The sequence below is a fragment of the Aotus nancymaae genome, unplaced genomic scaffold (genome assembly GCF_030222135.1).
Source record: "Aotus nancymaae isolate 86718 unplaced genomic scaffold, 86718_ANA_hifiasm-v0.15.2.pri h1tg000020l, whole genome shotgun sequence".
NCBI lineage: Eukaryota > Metazoa > Chordata > Mammalia > Primates > Aotidae > Aotus > Aotus nancymaae.
In genome coordinates, this window is record NW_026988432.1 from 27,915,180 (window position 1) to 27,936,028 (window position 20,849).

Consider the following 20,849-nt stretch of genomic DNA (forward strand, 5'->3'; position numbering starts at 1 on the left):
GCTTACACATTATCTTTTTTTTTTTTTTTTTTTTTTTTTTTTTTTTTTTTTTTTGAGACGGAGTTTCGCTCTTGATACCCAGGCTGGAGTGCAATGGCGCGATCTCGGCTCACCGCAATCTCCGCCTCCTGGGTTCAGGCAATTCTCCTGCCTCAGCCTCCTGAGTAGCTGGGATTACAGGCACGCGCCACCGTGCCCAGCTAATTTTTTGTATTAGTAGAGACGGGGTTTCACCATGTTGACCAGGATGGTCTCGATCTCTTGACCTCGTGATCCACCCGCCTCGGCCTCCCAACACATTATCTTTTAAAAATTAAATAATATGGCCAGGCGCAGTTGCTCACGCCTGTAATCCTAGCACTTTGGGAGGCCAAGGCGGGTGGATCATGAGGTCAGGAGATCAAGACCATCTGGCTAACATGCTGAAACCCCATCTCTACTAAAAATACAAAAAAAAGAAAATTAGCTGAGCATGGTGGCACATGCCTGTAATCCCAGCTACTCAGGAGGCTAAGGCAGGAGAATCACTTGAGCCCAGGAGACAGAGATTGCAGTGAGCCAAGATTGTGCCACTGCACTCCAGCTTGGGTGACAGAGCAAGACTCTGTCTGAAAAACAAAACAAAAAACTCCTGGACACTTACACCCTCCCAAGCCTAAACCAGGAAGAAGACGAAACCCTGAATAGACCAATAACAAGGGCTGAAGTTGAGGCATCAATTAAGAGCTTACCAACCAAAGGAAGCCCAGGTCCAGATGGGTTCACAGCCAAATTCTACCAGACATACAAAGAGGAGCTGGTACCACTCCTTCTGAAACTATTCCAAATAATCCAAAAAGAGGGAATCCTTCCCAAATCATTTTATGAGACCAACATCATCCTGAAACCAAAACCCGGTAGAGACTCAACAAAAAAAGAAAACTTCAGGCCAATATCCATGATGAACATAGATGCAAAAATCTTCAATAAAATACTGGCAAACCAATTGCAACAGCACATCAAAAAGCTTACCCATTACAATCAAGTAGCCTTCATCCCAGGGATGCAAGGCTGGTTCAACATATGCAAGTCTTTAAATGTAACGCACCACATAAACAGAACCAAAGATAAAAACCACACGATTATCTCAATAGGTGCAGAGAAGGCCTTTGACAAAATTAAAAAGCCCTTTATGCTAAAAACTCTCAATAAACTAGGTATCGGCAGAATGTATTTCAAAATAATAAAAACTATACAAACCCACAGCCAATGTCATACTGAATGGGCAAAAACTGGAAGCATTCCCTTTGGAATCTGGCACTAGACAAGGATGCCCTCTCTCACCACTCTTATTCAATATAGTATTGGAAGTTCTAAACAGAGCAATCAGGCAAGAAAAAGAAATAAAGGGTATTCAGTTAGGAAAGGAGGAAATCAAATTGTCTCTATTTGCAGACGACATGATTGTAAATTTAGAAGACCCCATCGTCTCAGCTGAATATCTGAAACAAGAACTTCAGCAAAGTCTCAGGATACAAAATCAATGTGTAGAAATCACAGGCATTCCTATATACCAATAACAGACAAACAGAGAGCTAAATCATGATTGATCTCCCATTCACAATTGCTACAAAGAGAATAAAATACCTAGGAATATAACTAACAAAGAATGTAAAGGACCTCTTCAAGGAGAACTACAAACCACTGCTCAAGGAAATAAGAAAGGACACAAACAGATGGAAAAACGTCCCATGCTCATGGTTAGGAAGAATCAATATCATGAAAATGGCCATACTGCCCAAAGTAATTTATAGATTCAGTGCTATCCCCATCAAGCTACCTATGACCCTCTTCACAGAACTGGAAAAAAAAACACCTTAAACTTCACATGGAACCAAACAAGAGCCTGCATAGCCAAGACAATTCTAAGCAAAAAGAACAAAGCTGGAGGCATCACACTACCTGACTTCAAACTATACTACAAGGCTACAGTAATCAAAACAGCATGGTACTGGTACCAAAACAGATATAGACCAATGGAACAGAACAGAGGCCTCAGAGGCAATGCCACACATCTACAACCATCTGATCTTTGACAAACCTGACAAAAGCAAAGGGGAAAGGATTCCCTGTTTAATAAATGGTGTTGGGAAAACTGGCTAGCCATGTGCAGAAAGCAGAAACTGGACCCCTTTCTGACACCTTACACTAAAATTAACTCCACATGGATTAAAGACTTAAACATAAGACCTAACACGATAAAAACCCTAGAAGAAAACCTAGGCAAAACCATTCAGGACATAGGCATAGGCAAGGACTTCATGACTAAAACACCAAAAGCACTGGCAACAAAAGCCAAAATAGACAAATGAGATCTGATTAAACTCCAGAGCTTTGTACAGCAAAAGAAACAATCATTAGAGTGAACCAGCAACCAACAGAATGGGAAAAAAATTTTGCAATCTACACATCTGACAAAGGGCTAATATCCAGAATCTACAAAGAACTAAAACAGATTTGCAAGAAAAAGATATCCCCATTCAAAACTGACCAAAGGACATGAACAGACACTTTTCAAAAGAAGACATTTATGAGGCCAACAAACATACGAAAAAATGCTCATCATCACTGGTCATTAGAGAAATGCAAATCAAAACCACATTGAGATACCATCTCATGCCAGTTAGAATGGCGATCATTAAAAAATCTGGAGACAACAGATGCTGGAGAGGATGTGGAGAAATAGAAATGCTTTTACACTGTTGGTGGGAGTGTAAATTAGTTCAACCACTGTGGAAGACAGTGTGGCGACTCCTCAAGGACCTAGAAATAGAAATTCTATTTGACTCAGCAATCCCATTACTGGGTATATAGCCAAAGGATTATAAATAATTCTATTATAAAGACACATGCACACTTATGTTCATTGTGACACTGTTTACAATAGCAAAGACCTGGAACCAACCCAAATGCCCATTGATGATAGACTGGACAGGGAAAGTGTGGCACATATACACCATGGAATAGTATGCAGCCATAAAAACCATGAGTTCATGTCCTTTGTAGGGACATGGATGAATCTGGAAATCATCATTCTCAGCAAACCGACACAAGAACAGAAAAACAAACACTGCATGTTCTCACTCATAGGCGGATGTTGAAATGAGAACACATGGACACAGGGAGGGAAGCAAGACACACTGGGGTCTGTTGGGGGAACAGGGGAGGAACAGCAGGGGGTAGGGGGATTGGGGAAGGATAATGGGGAGAAATGCCAGATATAGGTGATGGGGGGATGGAGGCAGCAAACCCCATTGCCATGTATGTACCTATGCAACAATCCTGTATGTTTTGCACATGTACCCCAGAGTCTAAAGTGCAATAAAATATATATATATATATAAATTAATGTTGCAACGTTTCTAATGTCCCTACTTCTTTCTCCCAAAAGATTTTACCTATTGTGCTGTGGGCTTTTTATATTTATTTCCACATTTATAAGTAATACATATAAACATTTTATTTTTTGAGACAGGGTCTCATTGTCACCCAGGCTGGCTAGAGTGTAGCAGCATGATCATAGCTCACTATAGCCTCCGACTCCTGGGCTCAGGTGATCCTCCCACCTCAGCCTCCTGAATTGCTAGGACTACATGATAACCCAGGAGGTGGAGGTTACAGTGAGCTAAGATCACACCACTGCCCTCCAGCCTGGGTGACAGATCAAAACTCTGTCTCAAAAAAAAAAAAAAAAAAAAAAATGAAAAGAGAAACAGGATCCCAGCCTGGGCAACAAAGGGAGACCTCATCTCCACCAAAAATAAAAAAAATTTAGCCAGGCATGGTGGTGTGTACCTGTGGTCCCAGCCACTCTGGAGGCTGATGCGGGAGGATTGCTTGAACCCAGGAGGTCAAAGGCTGCAGTGAACTTTGATGAAGCCACTGCACTCTAGCCTGGGCAACAGAGCAAAACCCTTAAAAAAGAAAAAAGGAATAATGGAGTTTAAACATGTAAATAACAAGTCTAGGATTTCAAGTTCATACTTTTACACTGTCTAAGGAGACATCACAGCTACTGATATCTTAATTGTTAGTAATACCTTATTGGGAATAATTAGGCAGAAATGGAGAGGGTGAGTTTAGACTAATCAGTATTTGTGAACTTGTTTTAAAGTTTCTGGAGGCTGAAGTGAGAGGATTGCTTACGCCCAGGAGGCGGAACTTGCAGTGAGCCAAGATCACACCACTGCACTCAGCCTGGGCAACAGAGCAACACGCTGTCTCAAAAAAATAATAATAAAGTTAATTTTGCTAACCTTGTATCATGACTTTTTAATTTACCTACTTTTCAACAACTTATTTTTGCTTTAGTGAATTTTAACTGCATTTCCTGTCTTTTTATGAGTTAGACTCATTTTCTCAGTTTATTATTTAAGGCTAAAACTCTTGGGTCTTGTCACTTTTTTTTTCATTACTAGGCTGCCTTCCTAGGAAACATATGTGACTCGGCATTTCCTCAAAGTGACCATTCACTGGCATGTTGAGCTATTAGACAGAATATTGACTGGATTAAAAAGAAACTCCAACCACTGATCTTTTCATTTTTTTATTATTTTTTAGAGACAGAGTCTCACTCTGTCACCCAGGCTGGAGTGCAGTGACGTGATCATAGCTCACTCCAGCCTCAGACTCCTGGGCTGAAGTTATCCTCTTGTTTCAGCCTCCCGAGTAGCTGGGACTACAGGCATGAGCCACCTTGCCCAGCTCAGGGACCGATCTTAAGCCTAGTTCACTCATAATCAAAGAGGAAATGGAGGGAAGTTTTCTTACGGTTTCCTCCACAGGGAGCTACTTGTTTGTTCCATCCTCATAGCTAAGTTTATTGACATGGTGACAGCTCCCTAATAAAGAAGCAAAGACTATGCGTTCTTTGGTTTGAATGTGCCCTCCAAAACTCATGTTGAAACTTAATCCCCAATGTGGCAGTATTGAGAGTTAGGGCCTTTAAGAGGCAATTGGGTCAGCCCTCATGAATAGATTAATCCACTCATGGATTTATGGATTAGTGGGTTAATAGATTAATCAGTTATCTTGGGAGAACTGGAAGCTTTTATAAGAAGAGGAAAAGGCTGGGTGGCCACCGTGGCTCACACCTATAATTAAAGCACTTTGGGAGGCCAAGATGGAGGACTGCTTGAGGTGAGGCATTTGAAACCAGCCTGGGCAACATAGTAAGACCCTCATCTCTACAAAAAAATAAAAATAAAACAATCAGCCTGGCATGGTGATGACTGCCTGTGGTCCCAGCTACTTACAAGGCTGAGGCAGGAGGATTACTGGAACCTGGGAGTTTGAAGCTACAGTGAACTATAATAACACCACTTCACTCCAGCCTGGGTAACAGAGGGAAACCGTCTCAGAATAATAATAAAATAAATAAAAATTAAAAGACCCTGTCTCTACAAAAAATTAAAAATAAATTATCTAGGCTTAGTGGGGCCCTCCTGTTACTCCAGCTACTTAGGAGACTGAACTGGGAGGATCGCTTGAGTCTAGGAGTTTGAGGCTACAGTGACCTGTGATCATGGCACTCTAGTCCAGCCTGGGTAACAAAACAGGAAAAAATCTTGAGTTAGCACACTTGGCCATGTGATGTCCTGCACTGCCTTGGAACTCTGTAGAGTCCTTCCCAGCAAAGAGGCTCTCACCAGATGCACCCTCGACCTGGGACTTCTTAGCCTCCATAATTCTAAGAAATACATTTGATTTATAAACTACCCGGTTTCAGTTACTCAGTTATAACAACAGAAAACAGAATAAGACAACAGGCAACCTGTTCTTATGAACTGACAGCATGGAAGGTTTTAAGAAAAAGAGCAGAAGGCATTTGGTCAGAGAGTTGAATATTGGTTAAGTTTAAACTGAAGATGTAAAGAAATTTCAGATTCTTCAAGTGAAGGGAGAGGGTGAAATTGAGAAAGTAATGACTATAGATGAACTGTGAAGGGCCAACGTATGGTAGAGGATTCACAAAATATACCAAATGCTCTAAACATTGAGCTGGTCTGGACCTTAGGGTTTGTCCTCTCATTTTTACTAAGGGCAAAAAAAGGTTAAAAGAGGAAGCCCAGGCCGGGTACGGTGACTCACACCTGTAATCCCAACACTTTGGGAGGGCAAGGCGGGCGGATCATGAGGTCAGGAGATAGAGACCATCCTGGCCAACATGGCGAAACCCCATCTTTACTAAAAATATAAAAATTAGCTGGGCTTGGTGGCATGTGCCTGTAATCCCAGCTATTCAAGAGGCTGAAGCAGGAGAATCGCTTGAATCTGGGAGGCAGAGGTTGCAGTGAGCCGAGATGGCGCCACTGCACTCCAGCCTGGCTGCAGAGCAAGACTTCATCTCAAAGCTAAAAATAAAAAAGAGGTAGCCCAGATGCTGGAACAGTACGTGAGCAAAGTTTCCTACAAGGCTGTTGTGTCCAGTTGGGCTAAGTGTGCACTGCCCAATTTCAGAAGGCACCATATGCAGTGACAACAATGTCAAAGATTCCCCTGGGTCTATGTTTTACGTGGGCGGCCTGTTCCTGACTTGATAATTCAGCAGGTGAAGTTCCATAATTCCTTGGTGCATTGGTTTTCTATAGCTGCATAACAAATTGCCATAAATGTAAGGACTTAAAGCAACACAAATCTAATACCTCACTGTTTTGGGGGTCAGATGTCCTGGTTTGGTCTAGTTGGATTCTCTGCTCAGGGTTTCACCAGACTAAAATCAGGATGCGGGCCAGGTCTGCAGTTCTCATCTGGGCTCAGGGTCCTCCTCCAAGCTTACTGGTTGTCAGCAGAATTCATTTCCTTGTAGTCCTGTTTTCCTCCTGGTTGGCCAGGGCCTGCTCTTAGCTCCCAGAAACTACTCACAGTTCCTTAGCACGTGGCCCCCAAGGTCAGCTCCCCACATCGATATTCCCTTTCTTCCAACTCATCTGGAGCACATCTTTCTGCCTTCTAATCTTCTGGGACCAGCTAGAAAATTCCCCACTTTTAAAGGGCAGAGTGATTTAATCACGCATGACTGAATAGTCTCCCAAGGTCAACTAATTTGGGACCTTAATTATACAGTATCTGCAAAATTGCTTCACAGCAGCAACCAGATGAGTATTTTCATTCTTTTTTCTTTTGTTTTTTGGTTTTTTTTTAGACGGAGTCTAGTGCAATGGCATGATCTCAGTTCACTGCAACCTCTGCCTCCCAGGTTCAAGCGATTCTCTTGCCTCAGCCTCACAAGTAGCTGGGACTAAAGGCATGTGCCACCATGCCTGGCTAATTTTTGCTTATTTATTTATTTATGACAGAGTCTTGCTCTGTCGCCCAGGCTGGAGTGCAGCAGCGCAATCTCGGCTCACTGCAGTCTCTGCCTCCCGGGTTCAAATTCTCTTGCCTTAGCCTCCTGAGTAGCTGGGATTACAGGCATGCCCCACCATACCCAGCTAATTTTTGTGCTTTTGGTAAAGATGGGGTTTCATCATGTTTGCCAAGCTAGTCTCGATTCCTGACCTCAGGTGATAGACGCACCTCGGCCTTCCAAAGGGTTGGGATTACAGGCGTGAGCCACTGTGCCTGAGCTAAATGAGTATTTGATTGGTGTTTGGGAGAAAGTGCCTGTACTCCATGATCCAGGAATCTAGGGGCCTATCATAGAAGTCTCCCCACCAACCTTGGCCCTTTTCCTGACAAATGATTCCAGTCCTTCAATTACTTGGAAACCTGCTGAGGACTGGAATCTCATAGTTCCCATCTATTAATGCCCCTAGGCTTTATTGATTTTAAACTCTGGAGAGTTTATCATCTTGTCATATAGAGAGCCACTCAGCATAGTCTTTACTGACCCTAAATTGGATGACTAGAAATCATTTCAAAGAAGACAGGCGCATAAATATGAAGATCAGGTTTCATCAGAAAAATGCAAATTAGAACCATAATGAGAAGCCACCAGAATGGTTAAAATTAAAGATCAAAAGTTGAAAGGATAAAGAGCAGAGGCAGTTCCTGTGTACTGGTGGGAGTGCAAATTGGTACAACTGCTTTGTCAGCATTATCTGGTAAAGCTAAACATGCATGCCTGGGCACGGTGGTTCATGCCTGTAATCCCAGCATTTTGGGAGACTGAGGTTGGGGAATCAATTGAGGTCAAGAGTTCGAGACCAACCTGGCCAACATGTTGAAAGCCCATCTTTACCAAAAACACAAAAATTAGCTGGGCATGGTGGCAGGAACCTGTAATCCCAGGTACTCAAGAGGCTGAGGCAGAATTGCTTGAACTGGGGAGGCAGAGGTTGCATGAGCCAAGGTCATGCCACTGCACAATTTGAAGGAAAATAAATCAACATCAATGACAGTCATGCACACTCAAGCAATGTTTCAAAGTCTAATCATTTGTCATCTATTCTCAGTGTTTCTATTGTAATTTTTTTTTTTTTTTTTGAGATGGAGTCTTACTCTGTTGCCCAGGCGTGATCTTGGGTCACCACAACCTCTGCCTCCTGGGTCAAGGGATTCTCCTGCCTCAGTCTCCTGAGTAGCTGGGACTACAGGTGTGCGCCACCATGCCTGGTTCATTTTTGTATTTTTAGTAAAGGCAGGGTTTCACTGTGTTGGCCAGGCTGGTCTGGAATACCTGCCTTGGCCTCCCAAAGTGCTGGGATCACAGGCGTAAGCCACTGTGCCTGGTTTGTAATTTTTATTATAATAATAGTACATGCTGAATCCCTAGCACCTATAGCAGTGCCTGGTTCAGAATCGACACTTAAATATTTATGGAATGAATAATGAATGTTCTTTCAAAAAAATGGTAATTTAGAAGTATCTGTATATTGCAAAAGATAAAAGGTCTTTCTTACCCTCCCCTTTTCCATACTTGTAATTCTGATGATTGTGTGAAAGGAAAAGCCTCTATTCTTGGTGAATCTCTAATTTAGCTCCTCTTTTTTTTGAGACGGAGTTTCGCTCTTGTTACCCAGGCTGGAGTGCAATGGCGTGATCTCGGCTCACGGCAACCTCCGCCTCCTGGGTTCAGGCAATTCTCCTGCCTCAGCCTCCTGAGTAGCTGGGATTACAGGCACGCGCCACCATGCCCAGCTAATTTTTTGTATTTTTAGTAGAGATGGGGTTTCACCATGTTGACCAGGATGGTCTCGATCTCTTGACCTCGTGATCCACCCGCCTCGGCCTCCCAAAGTGCTGGGATTACAGGCGTGGGCCACCGCGCCCGGCCCTAGCTCCTCTTTTTTTAAGAAGTTGTGGCCAGGCATGGTGGCGTGTGCCTGTAGTCCCAGCTACTCGGGAGGCTGAGGTGGGAGGATCGCTTGAGCCCAGGAGTTCTGGGCTGTAGTGCGCTATACCGATTGGGTGTCTGCACTAAGTTTGGCATCAATATGGTGACCTCCCGGGAGCGAGGGACCACCAGGTTGCCTAAGGAGGGGTGAACCGGCCCCGGTCGGAAATGGAGCAGGTCAAAACTCCCGTGCTGATCAGTAGTGGGATTGCGCCTGTGAATAGTCACTGCACTCCAGCCTGGGCAACATAGGGAGACCCTGTCTCTAAAAAAAAAAAAAAAAAAAAAAAGTTGTGTATTCTGGTGGTCTTTCACAGAAGAGGGCTGTGTGCTATTGGGTGTTCATTGCCACCTGTAGGAGGCAAAATAACCTGTGACGAGTTGGCCCCATTGAAGTACCACACCTCTAGGAAGCCTTCCACTCCTCCCCTTCTCTTGCCCTTGTTTCTGCAGCCTCTGTACAACACTTCTCATCCAAGTGACCTTGCACTACAGGTAGCTGGCTACCTGCTGTGTCTTTCACAGGATGGTCAGCTCCTTGTAGACAGCAACTGTCCTTGTCTTGCCACCTCCCACAGTGCCTTGGAGGGTACATTTGCTAAACGTTTTGGAACTAAACAGAAAAAACACACTACAATTAGAAATTACCAAATGCTAAATCAACAAATTATTCAAATCTCTTCCCCTGCCACTTTAGTAGCTCTTGAAAGGGCAATTTCAGTGATCCTGTCAAACAGCTAAGTCACCTGGTGGCCTAGTAGAGGGCTTGAAAGTTTGAGTCACTGCTGTTCAGTACTCTTTCCTCCTGACATCCTGACCCCCAACCTCTGCAAAACGATGAATAGTGCAGAGTAGGTCATAAGTCTTTTTTTTCCCCTTTGGTAGAAATGGGATCTTGCTGTGTTACCCGGCTGATCTCGAACTCCTGGGCTCAAGACCCTCTCACCCCGGCTCTCCAAAGAATTGCATGCCTTTCAAAGTGAAGTATAATGAAGTATAACTTTCTTGTGGGCCAGGCATGGTGGCTCACACTTGTAATCCCAGCACTTTGGGAGGCTGAGATGGGCAAATTGCTTGGGCTCAGGAGTTTGAGACCAGCCTTTGCAATATAGCGAGACCTACTCTCTACAAATAATAAGGAAATTACTGGGCATGGTGGTGCATGCCTGTGGTCTCAGCTACTCAGGAGGTTGAGGTGGGAAGATCGCTTGAGCCCGGGTGGTTGAGGCTGCTGTGAGTTGTGAGCAACCCACTGCACTCCAGCCTGAATGACAGAGCAAGAACCTGTCTCAAAAAAATTTTTTTGGGGTGCATCTTCTGTTTTGCAGTTACTTTCTAAGGAGCACGAATAATTGTACAGTCCCAGATTGAACATGTGTTGGAAAGACAGGCAGCCATTTGGAAGTTTTCTTTTTAATTACACTTTAAAAAATTTATTTATTTATAGAGATGGAGTCTCACTATGTTTCCCAGGCTGAACTCAAACTCACAGTCTCAAGAGATCCTTCTGCCTCAGCCTCCCAAAGTGCTGGGATTTCAGACATGAGCCACTATGCCCAGTCTAATTATGCTTTTTTTATTTTAAATTTTTGAGTGTATTTATTATTTTTTCTGCTATAACACATTACCAGAAACTTAGTGGCTTAAAATAACATACATTTATTATCTGTTTTGTAGGTCCCAAGTCAGATACAGTCTAATTGGGCTAAAATCATGGCATAGGCAAGGCTTCGTTCCCTCTTGGAGATTCGGGAGGACAACCTGTTTCCGCACCTTTCCCAGGTGGTAGAGGCCACTGCCCGCACTCCTAGGCTCTTGCTATCTTCAAAGCCAGTAATGCCTGGTCCTCACATTGCTCACTCTGGTCTTCTTCCATAGCCACCTCTCCCTCTGACTCGTCTGCCTCTCTCTTCTACTTTTCATTTTTGTGAATATATTGGGTGCACTCTGATAATCCTGGATACTCTCCCTATTTTAAGGTCAGCTGATTAGCAATCTCAATTGCCATCTGTAGCCTTAATTTCCATTTGCCAAATAACCTAACATATTCACAGATTCTGGGGATTAGGATGTGGACATCTTTTGGGGGAGATGAAATTATTCTGTCCAGGCCAGGCGCAGTGGCTCACGCCTGTAATCCCAGCACTTTGGGAGGCTGAGGTGGGCCAATCACGTGAAGTCAGGAGTTCAAGACCAGCCTGGCCAACATGGTGAAACCCCATCTCTACTAAAAATACAAAAATTAGCCAGGCATGGTGGCCTGCGCCTGTAATCCCAGATACTCAGGAGGCTGAGGCAGGAGAATCACTTGAACCCGGGAGGTGGAGGTTGCAGTGAGCTGAGATTGTGCCATTGCAGTCCAGCCTGGGCAATGAAAGTGAAACTCTGTCTCAAAAAAAAAAAAAAAAAAAAAAAGGAAAAAAAATTATTCTATCAACCATGTGGAATAATGTAATATTTAATAATAAGAACAGTTGCAAGGAGTAGGGAGTTACCATATATCCGTTACCCAGCTTTCTTTAATATTAACATTTTGTATAACCATAGCACATTTGTCGAAACTAGGTAATAAGCATTGCTACAATACCGGTAACTAAACTCTAAACTTTATTTAGCCTTAATCAGTCTCCACTATTGTCTTTTTCAATTCTAGGATGCAATCCAGGATAATCTATTGCATTTAGTGGGAGGATTTCATAGCTTTCCTGTTGCTGTTCCTGAACCACTAGACACTGAAGTTGTCAAGTCAGTCATAGTTATCATGATACGTTGTTTTTTTTTTTTTTTTTGAGACGGGCTGTTGCTCAGGCTGGAGGGCAGTGGTGTGATCATGGCTTACGGTTACATTTGCCTCCCAGGTTCTCCTGCCTCAGCCTCCTGAGTAGCTGGGACTGCAGGCCTGCACCACCACAACTAGCTAATTTTTATTTTTTTGTATTTTTAGTAGAGACAGGGTTTCACCATGTTGGCCAGGCTGGTCTTGAACTTCTCAGGTGATCTGGCTGCTTCGGCCTCCCAAAGTGCTAGGATTACAGGCATGAGCCACCGTGCCCAGCCCTGAGTCTCTTTTTGCTATAATTTTAAAATAAAATTGTACATGCACTTTCATATTGCTTGCAGAAAAATTAAAAAACATAGGGAAAAACTAATTTTAATCACACATGATCTCATTACCCAAAGTTGCAATATTGTTAACATTATTTGTCTTTTCCCCCAGCACATATACATAGGTATTACAAATATTATATTACATAAAAATAAATATACAAATATAATTACAATTATAGTACATAATTATATATTATAAATATATTGAAGTGGCAAAAACCACAATTTTTTTGCACCAACCTAATATAATTTACTTACAAAAATTTGATATTATGTATGTTTCCACTCAATGTATCATCAAAATGTTTTCAAGTAAATATGCATCCACAGCATTCTTTACAATAGTAGCATAGTAGTGCCTATGGTTAGGTAGTTTTATTTATTTATTTATTTTTTGACGCGGAGTTCGCTCTTGTTGCCGAGGCTGGAGTGCAATGGCATGATCTCAACTCACTGCAACCTCTGCCTTCCAGGTTCAAGTGATTCTCCTGTGTAGCTGGGATTACAGGCATGCACCACCATGCCCACCTAATTTTGTATTTTTAGTAGAGATGAGGTTTCTTCATGTTGGTCAGGCTGGTCTCAAATGCCGGAACTCAGGTGATCTGCCCGCCTCAGCCTCCCAAAGTCCTGGGATTCCACCTCGCCCGGCCAGTTTTCTTTCTTCTTTTCTTTCTTTCTTTCTTCCCAGGCTGGAGTGCAATGGCGAGACCATGGGTCACTACAGCCTCAACCTCCCCGGCTCAAGCGATTTTCCCACCTCAGCCTCCTGAGTAGCTGGGACTGAGGGTGCGCATCACCACTCCCAGCTAATTTTTGTATTTTTTGTAGAAACAGTGTATCGCTGTGTTGCTCAGGTGGGTCCGTTCGAATTCCTGGGCTCAAGCGATCCTCCCACCTCGACCTCCCAAAGTAATGGGATTACAGGCATGAACCACCTCACACAGCCTACTTTGGGTTTTAATATGTTTTCCTGTCATAATTCTGCGAGCTCAGTGAATTTACTGGCAGTCCATCCTGGAAAAGAATATCTAATATATGTATAGTACTTTATAGAGTACACTGGCACATATTGACTATATAGTGGGAATAACGGTGCTTTCTGTTCCAAAGGGTCATTTTGAAAAATAAGATAACAGTGCACAGCAAAAAGGAAACAATCCATAATGTGAATTTTTAATTATTACTATGGTAATGTCAACATTCCTGAAAGGGCAGAATCATCATCAGTTTTTTAGATGAGAAAACTGGCTGGGAGAGGTGAAGTAGTTGCTCAAAGACGTCAGAGTGGAAACTGCAGCTCATTTGACCTCAAATTCTGTATTTTTGGCACTACCTCATATTGTTACCCTTTCCTGTGGGACCTGTCTTTTCCGACATTATTGCAGGCAGGGCTAGGCCTGCCAGCTGCCTCCATCAAAAATTATTTTCCTATTTCTCAATTCTCCAGAATCCCACACGAAATTGCTTGACTTTAGGATGGTTACAGCTGCAATTAACAGGGGCCTTAATAAAGTTAAGCCGCCAGAACAAAGGGTGCAGCGTGAGCGAGGACTCTAGCACCTGGCAGGCAAGTTTTTGCGCTTCTCTCTTTTTTTTTTTTTTGAGACGGAATCTAGCTCAGTCGCCAAGTTGGAGTGCAGTGCGCGATCTCGGCTCACTGTAACCTCCGCCTCCCATGTTCAAGCGATTCTTCTGCCTGAGCCTCCCGAGTAGCTGGGATTACAGGCACGCGCCGCCACGCCCAGCTAATTTTCCGCCCTCCTCTTCCTTGAGACAGAGTCAGGCTGGAGTGCAGTGGCGTGATCTTGGCTCACTGCAACTGCCACCTCCTCCCGGGTTCAAGTTATTCTCCTGCCTCAGGCTCCCGAGTAGCTGGGACTACAGGCGCTCTCCAGTATGCCTGGCTAATTTTTGTAATTTTAGTAGAGACTGGGTTTCGCCATGTTGGTCAGGCTGGTCTCGCGCTCCTGACCTCAGGTGATCTATCCGCCTCGGCCGAGATTAGAAACGTGAGCAACCGCGCCCGGCTTGAATTTTTAGTAGAGGCGGGGTTTCACCCTGTTGGCCAGGATAGTCTGGATCTCCTGACCTCGTGATCCGCCCATCTCGGCCTCCCAAAGTCCTGGGATTACAGGAATGAGCCACTGCGCCCGGCGGTTTTTGCGCTTCTCAACTTCGCCACGTGGCTTTGCCGATGCCCAGAAGGCGCTAGGAGGGCGGAGGCACGAGTAACACCCGAAGGACTGCATTTCCCAGAGGCCCGCGCGCGCCGCATGCCACGTGACTGCCTGGCTGGCGCGCGCGCCCGGTGGTTCGGTCCGTAGCAGCGTTCTCGGTCGCTTCCTTCTTGACTCGCGGTCTCCCGGCCTCTTCAACGACGCGGCCCGGGCTGGAGCCGAGCCGGAGCCGAGCTGCAGGCCGAGTCGGGGCCGGACCCGTACTCGCAGAGACGTGGAAACAAGGAGGCCTGAGCCGGCGTGCGCCACCCGGGGCTGCGGCGGCGACCGCGACTTCTCCTGACCCCTCTGCCACCCGCCTGTCCGTCCGCGGGTCCGTGGAGCTGGAGCAGATCCCCCCAGCCGGCTGAGACAGGTGGGCTGTGGCGCCGCCCCCCTCAGCGCGGCCCGGCCCGAAAGCCCGGCCGCCCCCGGCCTCCTGTCAAAGCGGGTCCGGGGCCACCCTCCGCTCCCCGGCCAGCGCCTGAAGGCGAAGGGCAGCGCTGCGGGGCGGCGGCGAGGGACCTTCCCTTTCCCGCCCGTGGGCGCCTGGGCCACCCCGTAGGGGCTGTGCTGAGAGCGGAGGGACCTCTGTCCCAGTCCGCTTTGGGAGTTGTGGGGATACCGAAGGCCAGGTCAGTGCTTCCGGAGATGGGGCGGTGTTGGTCTGACAAATGGGCGTGTGATGGGCAGGGTGAGCAATAGTTGTTGGCTTTTTCTTTCTTTTTTTTACATTCATATTTTATTGAGATGTAATTCACATATCAGGAAACTAACCCTTTCAAAGTACAAGTCAGTGGTTTTTAGTATATTCACGGGGTTGAGCAGCCATCACCACCGTTAATTCCAGAGCATTTTTATAACCCCCCCCAAAGAAATTATCAGCCACTCCTCCTTCCTCTCTCCCCTACCCTGCTACTATCGAACTACTTTCAGTCTCCGTGGATTTGCCTGAGCAATTGTGTTTTGACTGAAAAGTGAAAGGGTGGGTGTGAACTGGGGGGCAGTAGTGGGGTTTGAGGGTATTGGGGTGATAGCGCTGATTGGATAAAGCTGTTCTCTACTGAACAGGGGTAGAGAAGTGATGGGATAATTGTAATCAGGCCAGCAAAGCGGGTACCCAGGATAGACTGATGAGGGGGCACAGACGGAGTAAGATCCTTGAAAGAGGAGAGGGGAAGTTGGAGAGAGGGGTGTGTAGAGCGAGGGTGATGTGCTGAAAGATGAAAACCTGGAGGGTGGAGGCGGTAGAGAGGAATGTAGCTTCGAACTCAGGTGCTTAGGCTGATGTGTTGAGGGGTCAAGGGAAGAACGAGGTAGAAGGGAAGAGAATCTATAGGGCTGAGTGAATGGTTATTGCAGAGGATGAAATTTATCAATATATGGATTTCTGGAGTGATTATCCTGCTTTGAAGTTTTATTTTAGATAATCCTCTCAGCTACTCAGAGGTAGACCGGACGTGTATGAATATTCCCATTCTGTAAATGAAGAACTCGGCTTTTAGAGGTTAGGTGTCTGGCTTAAGCTCATAAAGTGACTACATAGGGCAAAATGAGTTGGAATTATTGATGAAACTATCAGTCGCAAATGGATTAAATGGCAGAGAATTGAGTTGGAGCAATGTTAATAGGAAGGAGTTTCAACTATTAAGAAGTCTATGTTACGACATATAGGTCAAGGAGTTTTTATGTTTTTGCACCTTTTAACCATAGAAAAGTTCACACAGTGAAATAATGCAGTGTACTCCCATGTACCCATTACCCAGCTTCAACAATGAACTCATGCCAATTTAGTTTCATGTTTATCCGTATCCATTCCTATCCCCACTCACAATTATTTTAAAGCAAATCATAGGTGTTCAGTTTCATCTGTAAATATTTCAATATTCATCTGTAGAAAATTGAATTGCTTTTTTTTGGCGGGGGAGGCAGAGTCTCACTCTGTCGTTCAGGCTGGAGTGCCGTGGCACGATCATGGTTCACTGCAACCTCCGCCCCCCAGGTTCAAGCAATTCTCCTGCCTCAGCCTCCCAAATAGCTGGGATTACAGGTGTGTGCTAATTTTTTACATGGCCAGCTAATTTTTTATATTTTTAGTAGAGATGGGGTCTCATCCTGTTGCCCAGGCTGGTCATGAATTCCTGACCTCAGACATTCTTCCCACCTCAGCCTCCCAAAGTGCTGGGATTACAGGGTTGAGCCACTGTGCCTGGCCTGCTCTCTTTTTTTAATATACCCAAAATACCATTATCACACATAAAAATTAATAGTAAATTCTTAATATCTAGAGAGATTTAGTGTACTTTAAAAAATGGGTGGTATCCATTTGATACAAGGAGGATAAACAGTGCAAACACTTTTATGTTTGACTCTGAAAAATATGGCGTAATTATCTGCTGATTTTCCATTAGAGCCTGCTATCCTGAGTGTTCCATTTTTTTAAATTAATATGGCTTATTCTTCTACAAAAAGTTTGTAGAATTGTCACTTTGTCTTTTTAATGAATGGAGTTTTGTGAGGGCAGGAGAGAAATAAAAGTGAAATGTGTTACAACATGTATAAATGGCTCTTATATTGCTCCAAATATTTGGGCAATTTGGTTTTGCTTTTCTAATTTCACATATTGTTAGAAGTTGTTCAATGATATATATCAGTATTCTATGATTGCTGTAACATGTTGCCATAAATTTAGTGGCTTAAAACAATGCCTTTATTATTTTATAGTTCTGTAGGTTAGAGGTCAAAATGGGTCTCACTGATTGTCAACAAGGCTATGTTCTTTTCTGGAGGTTTCTAGGGGAGCATCTATGCCTCTTTCAGCTTCTAGAGACTGCCACTTTCCTTGGCTTGTGGCACACTTCCTCTGTCTTCAAAGCCACCAGTGTTGCATCTCTCTGATCATACTTTCATTCTTTTTTTTTTTTTGAGACGGAGTTTCCCTCTTGTTACCCGGGCTGTAGTGCAATGGCGCGATCTCGGCTCATTGCAACCTCTGCCTCCTGGGTTCAGGCAATTCTCCTGCCTCAGCCTCCTGAGTAGCTGGGATTACAGGCACGCACCACCATGCCCAGCTAATTTTTTTTTGTATTTTTAGTAGAGACGGGGTTTCACCATGTTGACCAGGATGGTCTCGATCTCTTGACCTCGTGATCCACCCGCCTCGGCCTCCCAAAGTGCTGGGATTGCAGGCTTGAGCCACCGCGCCCAGCCCATACTTTCATTGTTAAGTCTCTGACCACAGGTGGGAAAGGTTCTCTGCTTTTAAGGACCCATGTAATTAGATCAGGCCCACTTGGCTAATTCAGGATAATCCCCCTTCTCGAGGTTCTTAATTTAATACATCTGCAAAGTCCCTTTTCCCAGTAATATAATCACAGCTTCTATAGATTAGGATGCAGACATCTTTGGAGGCTATTATTCCGACTACCACAATGTGTTTTGAAATATTTTGCTGAGCCTTAAGAAAGTAGGTGATTTCTTTTGCTGCTGTACATGCAACGAGAGGCCCATCTTTCACTTAGGATTGTAGATAATGGGAATGGTTAGATCTAGAGAGGACCGTTCATTTTTCTTTTTAGTGACTACAAACAAAGATATGGGAAATACCTGTGACACTTGTAGTATAGGCTTTGGGAAAATGAGGCCTTTTAAAGTGATTAAGTATAAAAGCAATATAGCTCCACGTAAAGTTTTTCTATATTTTGTTTTGGTCTCTTTTTCGTATTCATGGCTTAAAACGTTTTATGTACGTGTAATCAGAGGGCTAACCTGATGCTTGACACAGGACACACTGGGGGCAATGATGGTTCCCATGCCCAGGGTGAGACAGCAGGGACTCTCTGTCCCAATGGGAGAAAAAGGCACCGCCATTTCAGCAGCAAGAGAGGACTCCTAATGAAAGTGAGAGAACATTTTCAGGCAGAATGAACTACTGTGAGATTTGGACTTGAAACCAGCTCCTTCTCAAGTTCTTCAGTGACTCAGCTGGGCATGGTAGAGTGCTGTGGGCCTAACAGAGCAGAGTGATAAGATGGCCATTGCTGCTTTTCCTTTCTCCGGACAGAGAGAAGACTAATTTGAGAGGTGGAAAGGATTTCCGGAAGTCCTCCAGTTTGGTATCCTGTTTCCTGGTGGGGTTTCACTTTCCTACTTAGGTGTCAAAGTCTTGATTATCTCTAGGTGTGAAGGTTCTGGCTTTCTGGTCGTGGTGCATCACTTATCAGGAAATGTGATGGGACTTTTTAAGTATCTGCTCTTGCCTTTAAGCGTTTTTTTTTCTAGTAAGGTTTTTAGCAGAGCTTAATGCTTTGAACTTTGCTTGTAAACAGTTTGTACGTTATCCTCAAATTATTTCTAGACAAAATGAACTAGTGGGGCTGGAAACAACGTTACATATAGGTCTTATTTGCTGAAAGTTTTTGTTTTTTTCATTTCTTTAAGGAAATTTGGTTAGTGATTTTTGATATCTTCTCTGATTTTTATCACATTCTTTAAGAGTGCAGATACCAAGAGTGGCTGAAACTTTCCAATAAGGACATTGGAATAATTATTTTTAAAAAGCTTATCTTTTTAAAAATTGTTCAGTCTTTTGGGCGTTTGAAACCTTTTGTCCATCATATGAATGATGATAAATTTCTTTGTTAGGTTGAGTTAGTCACTCAATCTTGACAATTCTTCCTTCAGAATATGCCATGCAACCCTCCATCCAGAATACTTTGAAAGCCCTGCCTGTATCAGTTAGGATTAGGTTTGGCTATGAATAAGAGAGACCTGAAAAATAATAGCTTAAACATGTGACTAGTTTGTTTCTTTTGTAGAAGAATTCCAGAGGTGGACAATTAAAGGCTGGTTTGGCAGCTATGCTGTCATCAGGAACCCAGCCTCTTTGCATTTTCAAACACTGTTAACCCTAAAGTATGGCCCTTGAGTTTTGGGTAGAAGATGGTTGCTGGAGTTATAGCTAAAATTTCCATGTTCCAAACATAGAGGAAGGGATAAAGAAGTGACTGTCCACTTTTAGAGACTTAAATGTATCTTAGTTGAACAGGAATATGCCTAGCCAAAAAATTGGAGTTCTCTGACTAAAAGGAAGGGGGAACTGGAGATTGGGTAGGCAGTTAGTATTTTTCACTATTCTTCCTCTTCTTTTTCTTTTTTTGTTTTGAAGCAGAGTCTGGCTCTGTTGCCCAGGCTGGAGTGCAATGGTGTGATCTCGGCTCACTGCAACCTCTGCCTCCCAGGTTCAAGTGATTCTCTTGCCTCAGCCTCCTGAGTAGCTAGGATGACAGGCATGTACCACCATGCCTGGCTAATTTTTGTATTTTTTTTTTGGTTTGCTCAGGCTGGTCTTAATCTCCCGACCTCAGGTGATCCACCCGCCTTGGCCTCCCAAAGTGCTGGGATTACAGATGGGAGCCACTGCGCCCAGCCTCTGCTATTCTTTATAATTAGTTTCTCTGTCTGGACCCAGACTAGCCTACATACTTTTAAAAACTCTAGGTTTCAATCCTAGTTCTGTCATTTATTTGCTTTGGCATGTTACTCAACCTTTTTGAGCTTTGGTTTGCTCATCCGTTGTATGGGACTAATATATACTTTATATGTTTGTTAGAGAATTAAATGAAAATACCTCTACGTATCTAGCAATATATACACTAACTATTAGTTGTCTTTCATTCTCTTCCTTTAGATTTCTTGGCTTGGATATCTGAATGAGTGGTATAAAAAGATGAGAATTAGAGATGGACAAGAGGAAGGATATATATATATTCAGTACTGAGCATGTGGAGTTTGAGGTGCCCTTGGGACACCAGATGGTGACAGATGTTAGGCACTTAGATAAATGGGTCTGGCACTCAAAAGACAGTTCTGACTAGACATAGATATTTTGGGATTGTCAGTATATAGGGGTAGAGGTCATCAATCTGGAAGTCTTAGGGAGGATGTATGCAATTGTACAGTTACTATGTGCAGAGTAAGAAGGCATGCCTTTTAGTGAGTCTCTGTGTAAAGCATCAAGCATCAGATTACTTTCTGGCCTCTTATTATTTTTATTTTTATTTTTGTGGGTTAGGGAGTGGAAAGTTTAATAGAAGAAAGGAGAGAGGAGAGCAGCTCCTTGAGAAAGAGAGAGACATCCAAAAGAGGGGGGAGGCCATGGACCGAAGCAGATTTTATGTGGAATGGTGGTGTCTGATTTACATAGG

At 43.9% G+C, this 20,849-nt stretch overlaps 1 protein-coding gene across 8 annotated transcripts in view; it reads left to right on the forward strand.

Moving 5' to 3' along the window:
- Positions 1 to 14,932: 14,932 nt before the first annotated feature.
- DYM (dymeclin) overlaps positions 14,933 to 20,849 on the forward strand; it is a 432,063-nt gene continuing 426,146 nt past the window's right edge. For 7 of the 8 annotated variants that reach the window (XM_064379196.1, XM_012440797.3, XM_064379199.1 and 4 more), the window contains exon 1: positions 14,933 to 15,019. The gene's annotated coding sequence lies outside the window, so the exon portion shown is untranslated. Of the gene's footprint in view, positions 15,020 to 15,215; positions 15,279 to 20,849 lie in introns of those variants that run through there. The other variant, XM_064379197.1, reaches the window with a different exon arrangement.